This window comes from Haematobia irritans, chromosome 4 (genome assembly GCF_050003625.1).
Source record: "Haematobia irritans isolate KBUSLIRL chromosome 4, ASM5000362v1, whole genome shotgun sequence".
Classification (NCBI taxonomy): Eukaryota; Metazoa; Arthropoda; class Insecta; order Diptera; family Muscidae; genus Haematobia; species Haematobia irritans.
The window spans coordinates 86,375,957-86,393,014 of NC_134400.1; the positions used below are offsets into that span (position 1 = coordinate 86,375,957).

Sequence of the window (17,058 nt, forward strand, 5' to 3'; positions counted from 1 at the left end):
GCAGACGTTTATTCAAACACTCTTTCACGTAAATTTCTTGGTTGACAGTTCCGGAAGCTATGAAAATGCTGCTTTTCAAGCCACATGTACAGATGGCTTGCCAAACCAGATATTTCTTTGCGAACTTTGACAGTTTTATGTGCTTGAAAATATCTGCTACCTTTCCCCTTCCTTTTGCCGTATAAAACTCCTGTCCCGGAAGCTGCTTGTAGTCGGCTTTGACGTAGGTTTCGTCGTCCATTACCACGCAGTCAAACTTCGTCAGCATCGTCGTGTACAGCCTCCGGGATCGCGCTTTGGCCGTCGTATTTTGTTTATCATCGCGATTTGGAGTCACTACCTTCTTGTAAGTCGATAGTCCGGCTCGTTTTTTTGGCTCGATGCACGGTTGTAGACGATACACCCAGCTTATTTGCGGCATCTCGGAGAGAGAGGTTAGGGTTTCGCTTGAAACTACCGGCAACTCTCTTTGTCGTCTCAGCGGCTTCCGGTTTTCGATTTCTCCCCGATCCAGACTTCCTGGCTGTCGACAAACGTTCCCCAAACACTTTACATTTGTAACGGTCGATTTGGCAACTTTTAGCAATTTTGCCAGCTTTGCGTGCGAGTAGCTGGGATTTTCGCGATGCGCGAGCAAAATTTTGATACGCTGCTCTTCTTGCTTGGACGGCATTTTGACAACTGAAGAGTGAATTCCAAAATCAAAATAGGAGCAACATTCTTCACACACACACCTTCAAAATGAGGGGTGTTCAGGTTTTTTAAATGCAAAATTGAAAGAAATACGTCAAGTTTGTATTGACCAAATTTTGACCGTATCACCCTTTAAACTCAATATTAGTTCTCATTTTTGCTTACAATGCAAATTATAACGTCTTGAAATAAGCTGTCGTCAAAATGGCGAAGGATGACGTTAGTATACCAAAAATAAGGATGACTTTCCAGGGTTAAGGTGTACATAAATATTGAACAGTAATATTCACTATCAGAGCGACAACGAAACCAGTCATTTAGAAAAACATTATCAGGTGTTTTGGACTTAAAAGCCGCATTTTATTTCTTTTTATCTACATCCACATAAACTCTTTTCTTGTAACATCAAAACAAGTCAAGGCAATAAAAATAAAAATGTTTCCTTTAAGGGGGAGTCAAATGATGAAAATGGTCAAATTTTTCTCGATCACTAAATTTGATTTTTGTTTTAATTAAATTTAATTACATTGATTAAAAACAATTACCAATATTTTACTTAATTTTCAATTAAGATTTGAATTGAAAAATATATTGGTAATAGTGTTTCCCATGTAATACAACCAATGACTTTGAAAATGACAATGACAAATTGTCATCAAATTAAATTCAATACGAGAAACAAATTAAAATTAATTTCAAGATAATGACCATCAACTTGGTTTAAAAAAAAAAAAATCATAGAAAAAATATTTGTCAGTACTGCTTTACTTTTTGTAAATTGATAAGAGTGTAAAATTCCAAATAAATATTTTTATTTTATGCTATCAATCCCCAAAATAAAAATCACAAACATTCATTCAAACATTCAATTGGCATTTATTTTAACGTGTATATCTTTATTAATATGTTGCTAAAAGGGAATGAAAAAATCAAGTCCAGATTTAAAGCTACACTCGAAACAATTTTAATTGGATCCAAAGATATCTACCTTCCCTTAAGGACTTTTTCATATAACAGGTTGGCTGATATGTCCCCGGCCTGACACATACACGCAAAGAAAAAAAAAACGTTTGGAAAACGTGTACCGAAAACGTTTTTCTTTTGTTAGAGTTTTTTGAATTGCTTCGAAAATTTTAAACTTTTATCACCAAAAAAATTCGTTTGTTACAAAGTTATTATTTTTTCAATAAACAAAGTTAATTTTGAAACAACAACAGAGTCCATTTCGTTTATATCAAACACTGTTCTTTTCTGACTTTTGGTCTTTAATAAAACACATTTTACAGTTCAAAATTTAATATAGTACAATGTAATGTTGAACATTTTTTTCGGAATCTTCCGAACATATGTAGAATGTATGTAAAAAAAAAACAAAAAAAAAAAAAACTTTGGTCGAAGCAGGGATCGAACCCACGACCCTTGGCATGAGAGTCAGACGTAGCAAACCACTGCTCCACGGTGCCAAACTAAATGTTTGTTTCTGTTAAATAAACTTTGTTTATTCGGTTCGTGGGCGCCGCAAACTATGCTATATAAATATAACTTATATGGATATTTATCTATTGATGACCATAACAGGTACACAGCTCAGTGGTTAGTGTGTTGGCTTACAAAGTGCATGGTCCGCGGTTCGATTCTCAGTCCAGGCGAAAGGTAAAAAAATTTTAAAAATTTATAAAATCGTATAATTTCTTCTACATTGTTTGTATTACAGAAAAAGGTGCTAAGAACTAAACATCTTCGTGGAAGTGAGAAAGATGTGAGGGAAAATGCAATTAGCCAGAAAAAATTTTTTTTTTTGAGTTAGTCTTTATGAAATTGTTTTTACATCCTGGAAAAGAATAAACGTTTATCACAAAAAGTATATACTTTTCTTCCAAATACACTTCCTTACAGCGAAAAGCAAATGAGAAACGAACTTTGTCTAAAATTTCGTTTGGGAGGAAAGAATTATTTTTTTGCGTGTAGATGGCGTCGCTAGTATTATTATTTTGCATATTATTTTTATATAGTACCGACCTTCAAATGATTGGTGTCAAAATTTGACGTCTGTAAGCCAATTAGTTTGTGAGATAGAGCGACTTTTGTGAAGCAACTTTTGTTATTGTGAAAAAATGGAAAAAAAAGGAATTTCGTGTTTTGATAAAATACTGTTTTCTGAAGGGGAAAACTACGGTGGAAGCAAAAACTTGGCTTGATAATGAGTTTCCGGACTCTGCCCCAGGGGAATCAACAATAATTGATTGGTATGCAAAATTCAAGCGTGGTGAAATGAGCACGGAGGACAGTGAACGCAGTGGACGCCCGAAAGAGGTGGTTACCGACGAAAACATCAAAAAAAATCCACAAAATGATTTTGAGTGACCGTAAAATGAAGTTGATCGACATGGCAGAGGCCTTAAAGATATCAAAGGAACGTGTTGGTCATATCATTCACCAATATTTGGATATGCGGAAGCTCTGTTCAAAATGGGTGCCGCGCGAGCTCACATTTGACCAAAAACAACAACGTGTTGATGATTCTGAGCGGTGTTTGCAGCTGTTAACTCGTAATACACCCGAGTTTTTCCGTCGATATGTTACAATGGATGAATCATGGCTCCATCACTACACTCCTGAGTCCAATCGACAATCGGCTGAGTGGACAGCGACCGGTGAACCGTCTCCGAAGCGTGGAAAGACTCAAAAGTCCGCTGGCAAAGTAATGGCCTCTGTTTTTTGGGATGCGCATGGAATAATTTTTATCGATTATCTTGAGAAGGGAAAAACCATCAACAGTGACATTTATATGGCGTCATTGGAGCGTTTGGAGGTCGAAATCGCGGCAAAACGGCCCCATATGAAGAAGAAAAAAAGTGTTGTTCCACCAAGACAACGCCGAAACTGAGGCCTATTTTGAGGCAAAACCGAAGGAGTACTACCAAAATGGTATCAAAAAATTGGAAGATCGTTATAATACTTGTATCGCTCTTGAAGGGAACTATGTTGAATAATAAAAAATTTTGACAAAAAAATGTGTTTTTCTTTGTTAGACCGGGGACTTATCAGCCAAGCTGCGTACGTTAGTTAAATTAACTAAAAAAGGTTAAAAAATTATACACAGATGAGGCATAAAGATATGCTACATTCGTGTCTCCCACAAAATAGTCGAGAATTTTTAAAATTTGTAAACTTTAGCAATAATGCGCCCATGTTGAACTTCGTTTGGCACTAAAGACACTTTTCCAATTTTAAACTCGAATGTTTTACTTGAAACTACCATTTTTTTAACAAGGGAAACAATTAACTACACGCAAAAAAAAAAAATAATTCTTTCCTCCCAAACGAAATTTTAGACAAACAAAGTTCGTTTCTCATTTGCTTTTTGCTTTAAGGAAGTTTATTTGGAAGAAAAGTATACACTTTTTGTGATAAACGTTTATTCTTTTCCAAGATGTAAAAACAATTTCATAAAGACTAACTCAAAAAAAAATCTTTTCTGGCTAATTGCATTTTCCCTCACATCATCCTCACTTCCACGAAGTTTTTTTCTTAGCACCTTTTTCTGTAATACAAACAATGTGGAAGAAATTTTTTACATTTTACCTTTCACCGGGAAGGAGAATCGAACCGCGGACCATGCAATTTGTAAGCCAACACACTACCCACTGAGCTACATCCTCACAAAAAATCGCTTCTGTAACATATACTCCCAAACATATTTTGCTTCAAGCATATACATTTTTGGGTATTGCCCAAACATTTATTTGTTTGATCTCTTCCAATATATAATATGTTTGAAAGCATATTGGTCTAAACAATATATGTTTGGGTAGTCTAAGTTCCAAACATTTTGTATTTTTGCATCCAAATTCAATAATGTTGTCTTCCAAAAAACAATATGTTATTATGTGAACATATAATATGTTTGGTAGCATTTTGCACCCAAAAATATTATATGCTTAAAAAAATTTCTCCCAAACAATATTGTGCTCAAAATTTTATTTATTTATTTATTTATATATAAATATATTTACAATCATAATGAATTATGAAAATAAACAGGTAATATAGGTGCTAACAACATAGGTTTTCGATCTGAATGCTCAAAATGTTGTTTCTGCCTAATTGTATATTTCTCCACATCTTTCTCACTTCCACGAGATTTTTTAGTTCTTAGCACCTTTTTCTGTAATGCAAACATTGTAGAAGAAATTGTTATATTTTATAATTTTTTTTAATTTTACATTTTGCCGGACGGGGATTCGAACAGCGGACCACACAGTTTGTAAGGATCAAAGAAGTAGCTGATCAATTGCCCAAGGAAAAATAAAATGTTAATTTTGTAATAACAAGCCACAACCACCAACTCAATTCAATATCGCTCCCTGTTAAATAGCGCTCCAAGCTACTAAACACATATATGTTTATAGGTTATTTCTAAATTAGTATATGTTTGCATCCAAGCATATTATATTTACAAACATTTTATGTCCCAAACAAAATATGTTCTAACATATTAACATATATGTCCCAAACATGTTATGCTAGTTTATGAACATTATATGCTTGCACTCAAAAATATTATGTTTAAAAATTTGTGTTCCAAACATATAATGTTTATAGCCAAACATATGAAAAACAGTCTTTTTCAACCGTGTATGTAGCTGTTATTTATATAGCATAGCCTTGCATGCCAAGGGTCGTGGATTCGATCCCAGCTTCTACCGAAAACCAAACAGTTTTTTTTTTTTTGTTTTTACACCCACAAAAAAAATCGCTTCTCTAACATATGTTCCAAACATAATTTGCAGGAAGCACATATATTATTGGATGCTGCCGAAACATTAATATGTTTGTTTTATGTGAACTGTACTTAATTTCATTTTTACCTTTAAGGCCGTTAAAAAATGTGTGTCCATAATGTCAAAATGATAAACAAAACACTTGTCCACACATACACGCAGAGAAGGAATATGATCACCTCAAACATGCTTCAAGAGCAAAATGTTATTTTTGTATGGTGATCATGTAACATTTTTGTCACTAAAATGTTATTTTCTCGTCAAATATAACCTGCTTGCCGAAATCAAATACATGATTTCCAAGAAAATAACATGGCTGCGAAAACCATGTTACATGGTCACCACCCAAAAAAAACATTTTGCTCTTAAAACATGTTTGAGGTAATCATATTCCTTCTCTGGGTGTACATAAAATTCTCCTCTCAAGGCGAAAACACATGCTGTTTTTTTTTTCAAATCTCTATGCTCTTGGTTCCGAATGTCTATTCTCTTTACTTCGAGTACTCGTTCTAATATTCAAATTAAATAATATTTAGACTTCAGCATATCAAATTTGTGGCCTTATCATAAAGCAGTTTTCCGAAACAACATCCAACCGTTTCACAGAAATTGTAAACATATATATGTTTACTCGAAATTTGTAAATTTATATATGTTTACATTCAACATATTATTTTTATGAAACATTCATGCCCCAAACAAAATATATTTTAACATATTAACATATGTGTGCCAAACATTTAGTGTTAGTTAAGGAACATTACATGTTGGCACTTAAATATATTGTGTTTAAAAATTGTGCCCGAAACACATTTTGTTTATATCGGAACATATGAAAAACATATTTTTCTAACAGTGTACATAATCATATATTCCAGATATGTTCGGAAGATTCCCAAAAAAAAAGTTCAACATTACAAACTACTATATTAAATTTTTACTATGAACTGTAAAATATGTCTTCTTAAAGACTTAAAGTCAGAAAAGAACAGTGCTTAATATAAACGGAATGGACTGTGTTGTTGGTTCAAAAATTGTTTTTTTTTTATTGAAAAAATAAAAATTTTGTAACAAACGAATTTTTTGGTGATAAAAGTTTAAAATTTTTGAAGCAATTCAAAAAACTCTTACAAAAGAAAAACGTTTTCGGTACACGTTTTCCAAACGTCTTTTTTTTTCAGCGGTGGATTATCCCACCTCAGTAATGCTGGTGACATTTCTGAGGGTTTCAAAGCTTCTCTAAGTGGTTTCACTGCAATGTGGAACGCCGTTCGGACTCGGCTATAAAAAGGAGGTCCCTTGTCATTGATCTTAACATGGAATCGGGCAGCACTCAGTGATAAGAGAGAAGTTCACCAATGTGGTACCACAATAGACTGAATAGTCTAAGTGAGCCTGATACATCGGGCTGCCACTATACCTAACCTAACCTAACCTTAATATCGAATAAATTTCGTGTCCTAAAATTTACATTGTGTAATATTAGGTCAACATGTTTTCAGTGCAGAAGAGCTTCCAAAAAAGATTTTATTTTTATTTATATTTACATTTAATTTATTACGTTTTTTAATCTTTTTTAATTCAATGGAATACAGTTTAGTTCACTATAATTTGATTTACTTCGGATCTGGTTAAACATAATTTATTTTTTTTTTAGTTTTATTACGTTTTCTTATACATAATTTAATTTCTGCCTATCTTTTGTGAAGGCATCTACTATATATTTATCATATAACTTCATATGACGCGAAATACCATAAGTTAGCCACTACTAGCTAATAGGGCACGAGCCTATCATGATCGCATTGTTTTTCACTTTTCAATAAAACTTTTTGTATACGCTTAAAACTGATTTGAATACACATATAATCCGTCACTATATGAGAGCTATTTATTTTTGTTGGCAAATTCGTGCAACCTTCGGAACAATACTTGTCCATGTGTTTTTGACAACATTTTTTCTATCAAAAACAAAAAAAAAATATTCGTACATTTCATGTTTCCGCATATTCCCAACTTCAGTTAGAAAAACAAAAATAACAACAACAGACCAGATATATGGCCAAAACCCAGTATTAAGCTTAGCGATGATGCTGTTTTATGACGGTAATTTTGAGAGGTAGTGGATATGATTATGACTATAGTGATGGAATCGCAGCCGGTTGGTTATTGGTCTAAAAAAAAAAAACAGAATTGCCAAAAGTTGTTTGTCCAAGGTCAGAGAAGCAGTTGGAGAAGCCAATAGATGGTACAACCAGATTAAAGATGAACTAAATAGAATTTAGTTTCTTTCGATTTATTCATACTAAAATTTTATGCAATTAGAATTTTTTTTATATAAGGCAATCGATAGTAAAATAAATCGCATAATACTGTGGACAATACACGGATGAAAAAGACTGTTTTTCATATGTTTGGCTATAAACATTATATGTTTGGAACACAAATTTTTAAACACAATATTTTTGAGTGCAAGCATATAATGTTCATAAACTAGCATAACATGTTTGGGACATATATGTTAATATGTTAGAACACATTATGTTTGGGACATAAAATGTTTGTAAATATAATATGCTTGGATGCAAACATATATTAATTTAGAAATAGCCTATAAACATATATGTGTTTAGTAGCTTGGAGCGCTATTTAACAGGGAGCGATATTGAATTAAGTTGGTGGTTGTTGCTTGTTATTACAAAATTAACATTTTATTTTTCCTTGGACAATTGATCAGCTACTTCTTTGATCCTTACAAACTGTGTGGTCCGCTGTTCGAATCTCCGTCCGGCAAAAGGTAAAATTAAAATAAAAAAAAATCATACAATTGAATAATTTCTTCTACAATGTTTGTATTACAGAAAAAGGTGCTAAGAACTAAAAAATCTCGTGGAAGTGAGAAAGATGTGGGGGAATATACAATTGGGCAGAAACAAAATTTTGAGCATTCAGGCCGAAAACCTATGTTGTTAGCACCTATATTACCTGTTTATTTTCATAATTCGTTATGATTGTAAATATATAAATAAATAAATAAAATTTTGAGCACAATATTGTTTGGGAGATTTTTTTTTAAGCATATAATATTTTTGGGTGCAAAATGCTTCCAAACATATTATATGTTCACATAATAACATATTGTTTTTGGAAGACAACATTATTGAATTTGGATGAAAAAATACAAAATGTTTGGAACTTAGACTACCCAAACATATATTGTTTAGACTAATATGCTTTCAAACATATTATATGTTGGAAGAGATCAAACATATAAATGTTTGGGCAATACCCAAAAATGTATATGCTTGAAGCAAAATATGTTTGGGAGTATATGTTACAGAAGCGATTTTTTATGAGCGTGTAGATAAGGCTAAAATTGTAACTTTCCCTTAAGGAGTTTGGTATTAATTCCAAGCCAAAAATGCTGCTTCTTTCTAAAAACAAGAAACATTTTTAGGGAGCCGTTTAGCTTAGAGCGAAAAATAGTTTTTCAAATGTTTCGGTGTAAAAGTTATGTGTTTGGAATTTAAATTTATAACATATAATGATCAAAAACTACACCCAAAAAAAAGTGCCTTCTAAACTAAAGGAAAACATGTTCATCAATTTAGTTTAGCCATTTTATTTCCATTAAGGTAAATTTTTGTGTGAAATAATATAATTTACTTGTTTCAGTAAAAAATCCTAAACTGAAAGCAGTTAGGAATAGTTCATTAACTAGAATAAGGCATGGAATTTTACTAATACCGTTTTCTTCGCTGGGTATAAGAATTTACTACTGAACAAGAAAATTTTATTCACTGATAACAAAGCATTCGTAAAAATAAACAAAACCCGAACTAAAACCAAGTTTCCAAATTTAGTAAAATTTCCTATAAAATGATAATTCTGACTTCTTTCATTATAAAAAGCTTATCATACATACGAATTACACTTGGCATAGAAAAATATTTTAGTTCATTCGTACTAAGAAGTATTCAATCCTTTCAAAACTTAAGAAAACATACTTTTTAGAATATAGGAAATTTTCCTATATTTATTTTATCTACCTGTGACAGGTATCGAACCTGTCATCGATATGTTTGCGCGTGAGTTGTTTTTTTAGTTGGAATCGTGTTGTTATGATATACGAAGAGAGATAGTTAAAAAATAATTTAGTAAAATAATATAATAAATAACAAATAAAATATATAAAATATTTGTTATTTTAAATTACACTCAAAAAAAAGTGAACTCACTATTTCACTAAAGCCAATTTAACTATATTTTAGTTCATGAACTTATATTTGGTGAAAGTTTCATTTACTCTAATAATTTTTTGCTTACGTTAGTTAAATTAACTAAAAGACGGGAAAAAATTATACACAAGTTAAGGATAGAGATTTACTAAATTCGTATTTGTCATAAAATAGTTCATTATTTCTTCAAATTTGTAAATTTTACTACAAAAGCGTCCATTATGAAATTCGTATGTCACTAAAGACATTCTTGCAATTTTGAACTCCAATTTTTTTCTTCAAACTACAAAATTTTCTTTAAAAAGTGAAAAAAAAGTCTAATAAATTTTCTTGAAGTTGTCGAAAAATATTTACTTATTTTTGTGATATCGGCGCGATGCCAGCGCTTGTAATACTGTTTAGTTAAAAATTTCTAAAAATATCCAAAATTTTCTAAAATTAATCAAAAGTTTTCTTCCTGGTGGGTTCACTGTTTTTTCAGTGTAGTGAGAAAATACCAGAAGAATAACAACTTTCGTCTTCAATTATCAGGTAATATTAAGTGACTAACCCTTTGTGAAAAAATTGCTTTATGATTTTTTATATTTGTAGGTATTGAAAACGTAAAATCGTTAGGCAGCAACTTATTAAAAGTGAAAGGTACAAGAAGAAGAAAAATGCGGTTTACAGTTGACAATATTACATGCAAATTGGAAATTGGAATAAATAAATATTTCAAGGTCAGTTGATGCTGTTGATTTTAAATAAGTATATTTAATATATTAATAAAACATGTATTTTATAGAAGAAAAAATAAATTGTATTTAAAAACGAGGGTAAGCAGTTCTAAATTTGAAGTAAAAGGTTTACCACAAATATGTAAGATTTGTCAAAATGAATGAAAAAAGTTCATTAAAATCAGTTAAATTGTTTCATTCTGTAGTATAGTGGTACATAAATATAGGAAAATGTTAACTAATATATGGAATGCATTCTATCTAATTTCTACGAAAATCACATCGTTCAAACAAATAAAAATGTCTTTGGGGCTATACGAAGTTCAACTTTCTTCACAATGAGTTCATAGAAGGGGTCGTTTTTTTCTGGGTGTAGTACACTAGTTTGGGACATCACATTTTCTTGAATATAATGTATCTGGATGCAAACATATATATATTTAGAAATTTCCTATAAACATGTACATGTTGAGAACCGTCAGAGAGTCAGAGAGTCAGCGAGAAAAGAGAAAAAAGATAAAGACGGCAACTGAGATAGATAATGAAAAACTACAACACAGTGCGGGAATCAAATGCAAGCAAATGGAACTCTACTTCACAGAAAAAATATCACCAACATATTTCCAATTAAAAAGTTAATTGAAGTTGAAATTTTTTTTCAATTAATAAATTAATTGGTACAATTAACTTTTTAATCAAGATAGAAACATTAAGTTAATTAAGTCAATGATTGAAAATTTTAAAATTTTTAATTAAAAAGTTAATTGATACGATTAACTTTTAATCAAATTCGGAAGACTAATTCAGTTAAAAAAGTGATGAACATTTTTTTAAATTTTTAATTAATTTTTTTTTTCAAACAATCAACTGTTAACCAAAAAAAAATTCTAAACCAATTCAAAATGTAATTGAAAATAGTTACCTTTTTTAATTAATAAATTAATTGAGTTTTGCAATCAACATCAATTAAATTTTTAATTGAATCAATTAAAAAATTAATTGAAATTTGGTAATGAAATCAATTAATTTTTTAATCAAGAATTTTTTCTATGCCCAATTAAAATAGTGATTGATACTATACTTTTCGTGATTGAAGACATTTCAATTAATTGGATCAATTAATTTCGTGATTGAATCAAAAAAAAAAAATTTTGTGTGTTGAGAGACATAAATGTGTCTGCATTCATTTTGGCTTGTGTCTGGTACATAGAACGAGACACCCCAAAAATTTCAAAAGTTCAAATCGATACATTAGAAAAGGTAATAAAAGTGCAGAGAGCATTAAACATTTATGAACAGACTTTGTTAAAAAATAAAGAAAGGATAGGGTGAAACATAATATATTTGCACAGTACAAACAAACTTTGGGTTTGAATAAATTCATAAAATATATAGAATATGTTTGGGAGTATATGTTACAGAATTAACAAGTATATACGGCCGTAAGTTCGGCCAGGCCGAATCTTATGTACCCACCGCCATGGATTGCGTAGAAACTTCTACGAAAGACTGTCATCCACAATCGAATTACTTGGGTTGTGGTAACTTAAAACTTCTTAACATCGTTTTCTAAATTGTGATTAATCCATACATGGTATATATTAGACAAAAAAGTTATGTATAGTTAAGTCTACAAATAATTACGAATCGATATGGGCATGGTTGTTAACGACCATATACTAGCACAATGTACCAAATTTCAACTCACTCGGATGAAATTTGCTCCTCCAAGAGGTTCCAAAACCAAATCTCGGGATCGGTTTATATGGGGCTATGTACGATTATGGAATGATATAGACCACTTTTGGCATCGTTGTTAAATATCATATACTACCACCACGTACCAAATTTCAAGCAGATCGGATGAATTTTGCTTCTCCAAAAGGCACCGGAGTTCAAATCTGGGGATCGGTTTATATGGGAGCTATATATAATTATGGACTGATAGGAACCAATTCCTGCATGGTTGTTGGATACCATATACTAACATCACGTACCAAATTCCAACCGAATGGGAAGAATTTTACTCTTCTAAGGGGCTCCGGAGGTCAAATCTGGTGATCGGTTTATATGGGGGCTATATATAATTATGAACCGATGTAGACCAATTTTTGCATGGTTGTTAGAGACCATATACTAACATCACGTACCAAATTTCAGCCGGATCGGATGAAATTTGGTTCTCTTAGAGGCCTCGCAAGCCAAATCGGGGGATCGGTTTATATGGGGGCTATATATAATTATGGACCGATGTGGACCAATTTTTGCATGGTTGTTAGAGACCATATACTAACACCATGTACCAAATTTCAGCCGGATCGGATGAAATTTGCTTCTCTTAGGGGCCTCGCAAGCCAAATTTTGGGGTCCGTTTGTATGGGGGCTATACGTAAAAGTGGACCGATATGGCCCATTTGCAATACCATCCGACCTACATCAATAACAACTACTTGTGCCAAGTTTCAAGTCGATAGCTTGTTTCGTTCGGAAGTTAGCGTGATTTCAACAGACGGACGGACGGACGGACATGCTCAGATCGACTCAGAATTTCACCACGACCCAGAATATATATACTTTATGGGGTCTTAGAGCAATATTTCGATGTGTTACAGACGGAATGACAAAGTTAATATACCCCCCCATCCTATGGTGGTGGGTATAAAAATGATACACAATTAAAAATCCAAAATATAGCAGATACTTTCAGAGCAAAACATATTTTATTAAGTTTAAAAAACTCATCCTCAAAATTAAGTTTAAAAAACAAATCCTCAAAATAAGTATTAGCCTATATTTGAAGCATTTTTATGTTTAATCCAAAGATTCTATATCTCAGTTAATTTAAATTAATTTCTTAATATGAACATTTATTTCTTAACTTTAAGGAGATTTTGCCTTACTTCAAAGTCGTACGACTTTATGAGAGGAATGCTAATTTCAAACATTCGTGTCCTAAATTTGAAAAAAATTAAAAATATTTTTAAAGCAAACATTATGGACTTTCTTCTAATGCAAATTTCATTATTTTTATTTTAATTTGTCCTTAATATTGTGTAAATTAGGAGCCATATTTTCTTCAGTTTGGAGGCTTTCCATTGACACACGTCTATAAAAATTAATTTTAATTCTATCGTTCCATTTGCGTTTTTTATTGTATTCTCAGCTTTTTTTTTGCAATAAAACCACAAAAACGAATTTCTCTTAATTCGCACTTAATTCATTCGCTCTTATATTGGGGGTAATAAAATATAGTTACAGACTTGATTTAAAAAGTCGCAAATAAAAATGAAGCACAATTTTTGGTTTATAACTTACTCGGTGTTTATTCAATTTATGGCGTATTCATTGGACGTTTCTATGTATTTTAAAATGTTGTATTCATATTTACCTGCAAGAAAATTAGAAATAAGAAAAAAAAAATTAGAAAAATATTTTTATTGTATTTGCTTAGAAATGAAATAATGACTGTATTTGCCGACTTCGTTTATTTTGAAAGAAATCCAAAACCTAATGATTTACCATAACCAGAGATTGAAGTCGCTGAGTCGCGCCGCCGTTTTTGGCCGCCGCCGAATATCTAAGTGTACACTACATCCCTATTCACTTAGAACCTTGTCATTCTAAGGTCGCGATATGTCGACTCATCTTGACTCAAAATTAGCCGCCAATTAATCAAAAATATTAATTTAAATCAGAAAAAACATTAGTAATTGTTGCATTTCTAGTCAAAATGTGTGACTTTCCTCCACCCAAAATCTGTCAGTATCAACTTGCTATAATAATTTTGCAAAAATTTTAGCTCAGAAAATTTGAATGAAATTTAAATGTGTTTGTAAAATTGGTTGTACAACTAATCTCATTACCATTCGAATAACTTCAAATTGATGTTACAATGGAAAATTGTCCACCGCCGAATAGACCAATTTATATCGGCTTAGCCGTCGCCGCCGGAGGCAAAAAATTATAGTCAGCCGCCGCCGACAAAAATGAGTCGGCTTCATTCTCTGACCATAACATATAATTTATTTAATTTGTACAGCACTAATTTACCACACACGATGCCTCTTTACGTACGTTTGTAAGGCATGTTCATTTCGCCATTGTAATAATTATGTAAATTACAAACTGTTTGATTAAAGTGAAAAGAACCAAAAAAATCATTATGGTGTTTTCCATTTACTCACACAGTCTTGGAGTAGATTTTGGTGACTACTTCAAAGTTCTGTAAGTACATCATTGACATAGAACTATAGCAACAAAAGAAGTGTGTCAAGTTATAGTTAAACCCTTGGATTTCTGTATCTCAAAGTTAGACTGTCGCAAATCTCTCAGCAAGATAGATGAACAGTTTAAAGATTCAGTGCTACAAGAAATACTTTTGCGAAGAATTTTCTTTTTTTTTAATATTCAAGTTGTCTAAAGTTCTGCTCTGTTAGCTCCTTCTTCAAAGTATTATACAAAAAAATCTTTGGGTGCACAAAAAAAAAACTAAAATATGAATATGTACATAAATTAAATAATAAAAAAAAAGGTTTCATTTAATGTATGACGTTTTTAGTAAATATTATGTAAAAGTACACACAAACAATCTTTTTCAGATACAATCACGAAATTAATTGATCCAATTATTTTTTTTTAGTTGAAGTGTCTTCAATCACGAAAATGATAGTATCAATTACAAGTTTAATTTGGCATAAAAAAAATATTTTATTAAAAATAAAAAATTTATTGATTTCATTTGAAAATGTCAATTACTTTTTTTATTGATTCAATTAAAAATTTAATCAATAAAATTTTCATTAAAAATGATTATGTATACAAGTCATGGTTTGTGTCTAGGATAGAAGATCTGCCGAGTGTGTTGAGTTCATGTCACGTTTACGGCTGAACACAAATCTTTCAACAAAAAAAACAAATTCTGAAAAGAAAAAACATTGTCACGGTTTTTTGCTCTTTACCAAGGAAAAAAATACAGATCGATATTTATTATTAATTTCACCCCAAAAGGCAAAACTGTACATTTTACAAAAAAAAAATGTCAACGTAACAAAGATTAACCGAGTTCACGCTTTGTTGAGTCTTTTAACGAATTACTTTTAATTTTATTTTCTTGTTATTGTTGCTAGATGTTGAAAATATTTTAAAAATAAATCCCATCAAGAAAGCAAACCAGAGAATGAAAACCAAAAAAAAATTGTATCATCCCAAAAGACGTCAGTGGAAAACGTGCGTTTTGAAGGTTCACATCTGTAAACAAAAAATGTGAAAGTACAAACCCGAAATAATTTTTTTTTTTCAAATCTTTGTTGTTGTTTTAAAAATAAAATTTGGCTCGCAATAAAACAAAATAAAAATGTCACAAAAGTTATAACAAAACTAATGTTGACAGACTAACAACAACTTCAAGATTTTTGTGAAACTAAATGTTGTTTCAAGGGTGAGTGGGGTAAAGTAAATGAAAAATTAAAAAAAAAAAAACATTACTGTGCGTGTGTACGTGTCATGGGACATGAACAATGAATTATTTCGTAATACGATTTACAAAAACACCAACAACAACAACAACAACAATTTATACTAATAATACTAATGACGGCAACTACGAATAATTTATTAACTTGAGAATTGACAGATGTAACGGATGAGCTATGTGATGACATTGACAAGAGCAGAGGTTTTTCTTGGTTTTTGCTGTTGCGTTTCTCTATGACAATGCAAAAGAAATGTGGTTAACCAACCACCAGACCCATATAGATCCTTGGGAAATGGGTGTAGTTATTGCATTAAGGAAAATTAGGGAATTAATTCAATATGGAGCAGGTAAGGAGAGAATTGTTATTTGCGAAAAAAATGTAATTTATTTTGTTAATTTTTTTTTTCGCAGAAAAACTGTGGCTAAAATTATATTAAAAATAACTAATGCTAAATTTAACTTATATTTATTGAAAAAACAAAATGATTTTTTATTTATCTTTATAACATCGCTCTGACAAGTGTTAAAAAGGAAGCTATGATGAAAAATAAATTTTTGTAAGCCAAATGCTCATCGGACCACTCTCGCCTTAACATAAATTGTAAACCAGTTTTATTCTCCATGTACAAATGTTGGATCTCTATCTCACCTGTTTATAGTTTATGTATCGAAATTGTCTCATAATTAAAAAGAAAACTAATAAACAATTAAAACACAGACAATTTGAAAACTTTAACCAAGAGGGTCTCCACAATCGCTTAATTTACCACCGTAAAAAATGTAGAACAAAATCTTGAAAAATATCAAAGCAAATATTCCATGTATGTTACAGCATAAAGTGGGGATGTAAATGGCGACAGCTGTTGAAATGTGGAATACATTTCAATAACAAGAATCAAAGTGTGCTTGAATCATAGAGAATTACTAAACACTTGAACTATTGGCAAATACTTGAAGGAATAACCATCAAAAATACACTCGAAAGAAAAAAAAACAAAAGTAATAAAACAAATTAGGTAGTCTACATTAAAGAAAAAAAGTAATTTATAATATATTTAGGATTTTTTAGTATAATAATATATTTACACTGAAAAAAAAGCATGGCCGGTTCCAAAGATTTTGTCTTTACTTTAAAAATCTTGGTATTGATTCCG

The 17,058-nt window shown here is 31.2% G+C and overlaps 1 protein-coding gene and 1 long non-coding RNA gene across 7 annotated transcripts in view; one reads left to right on the forward strand and one right to left on the reverse strand.

Annotated features, from left to right (window-relative positions):
• Nucleotides 1–17,058, reverse strand: part of Hipk (Homeodomain interacting protein kinase) — a 220,834-nt gene that overhangs the window by 102,876 nt on the left and 100,900 nt on the right. The gene's annotated exons all lie outside the window — the stretch shown is intronic.
• LOC142233965 (uncharacterized) lies at nucleotides 15,669–16,626 on the forward strand. Its single transcript, XR_012721524.1, has 2 exons — nucleotides 15,669–16,251; nucleotides 16,316–16,626. It is a non-coding gene; the product is annotated as an uncharacterized LOC142233965 (long non-coding RNA).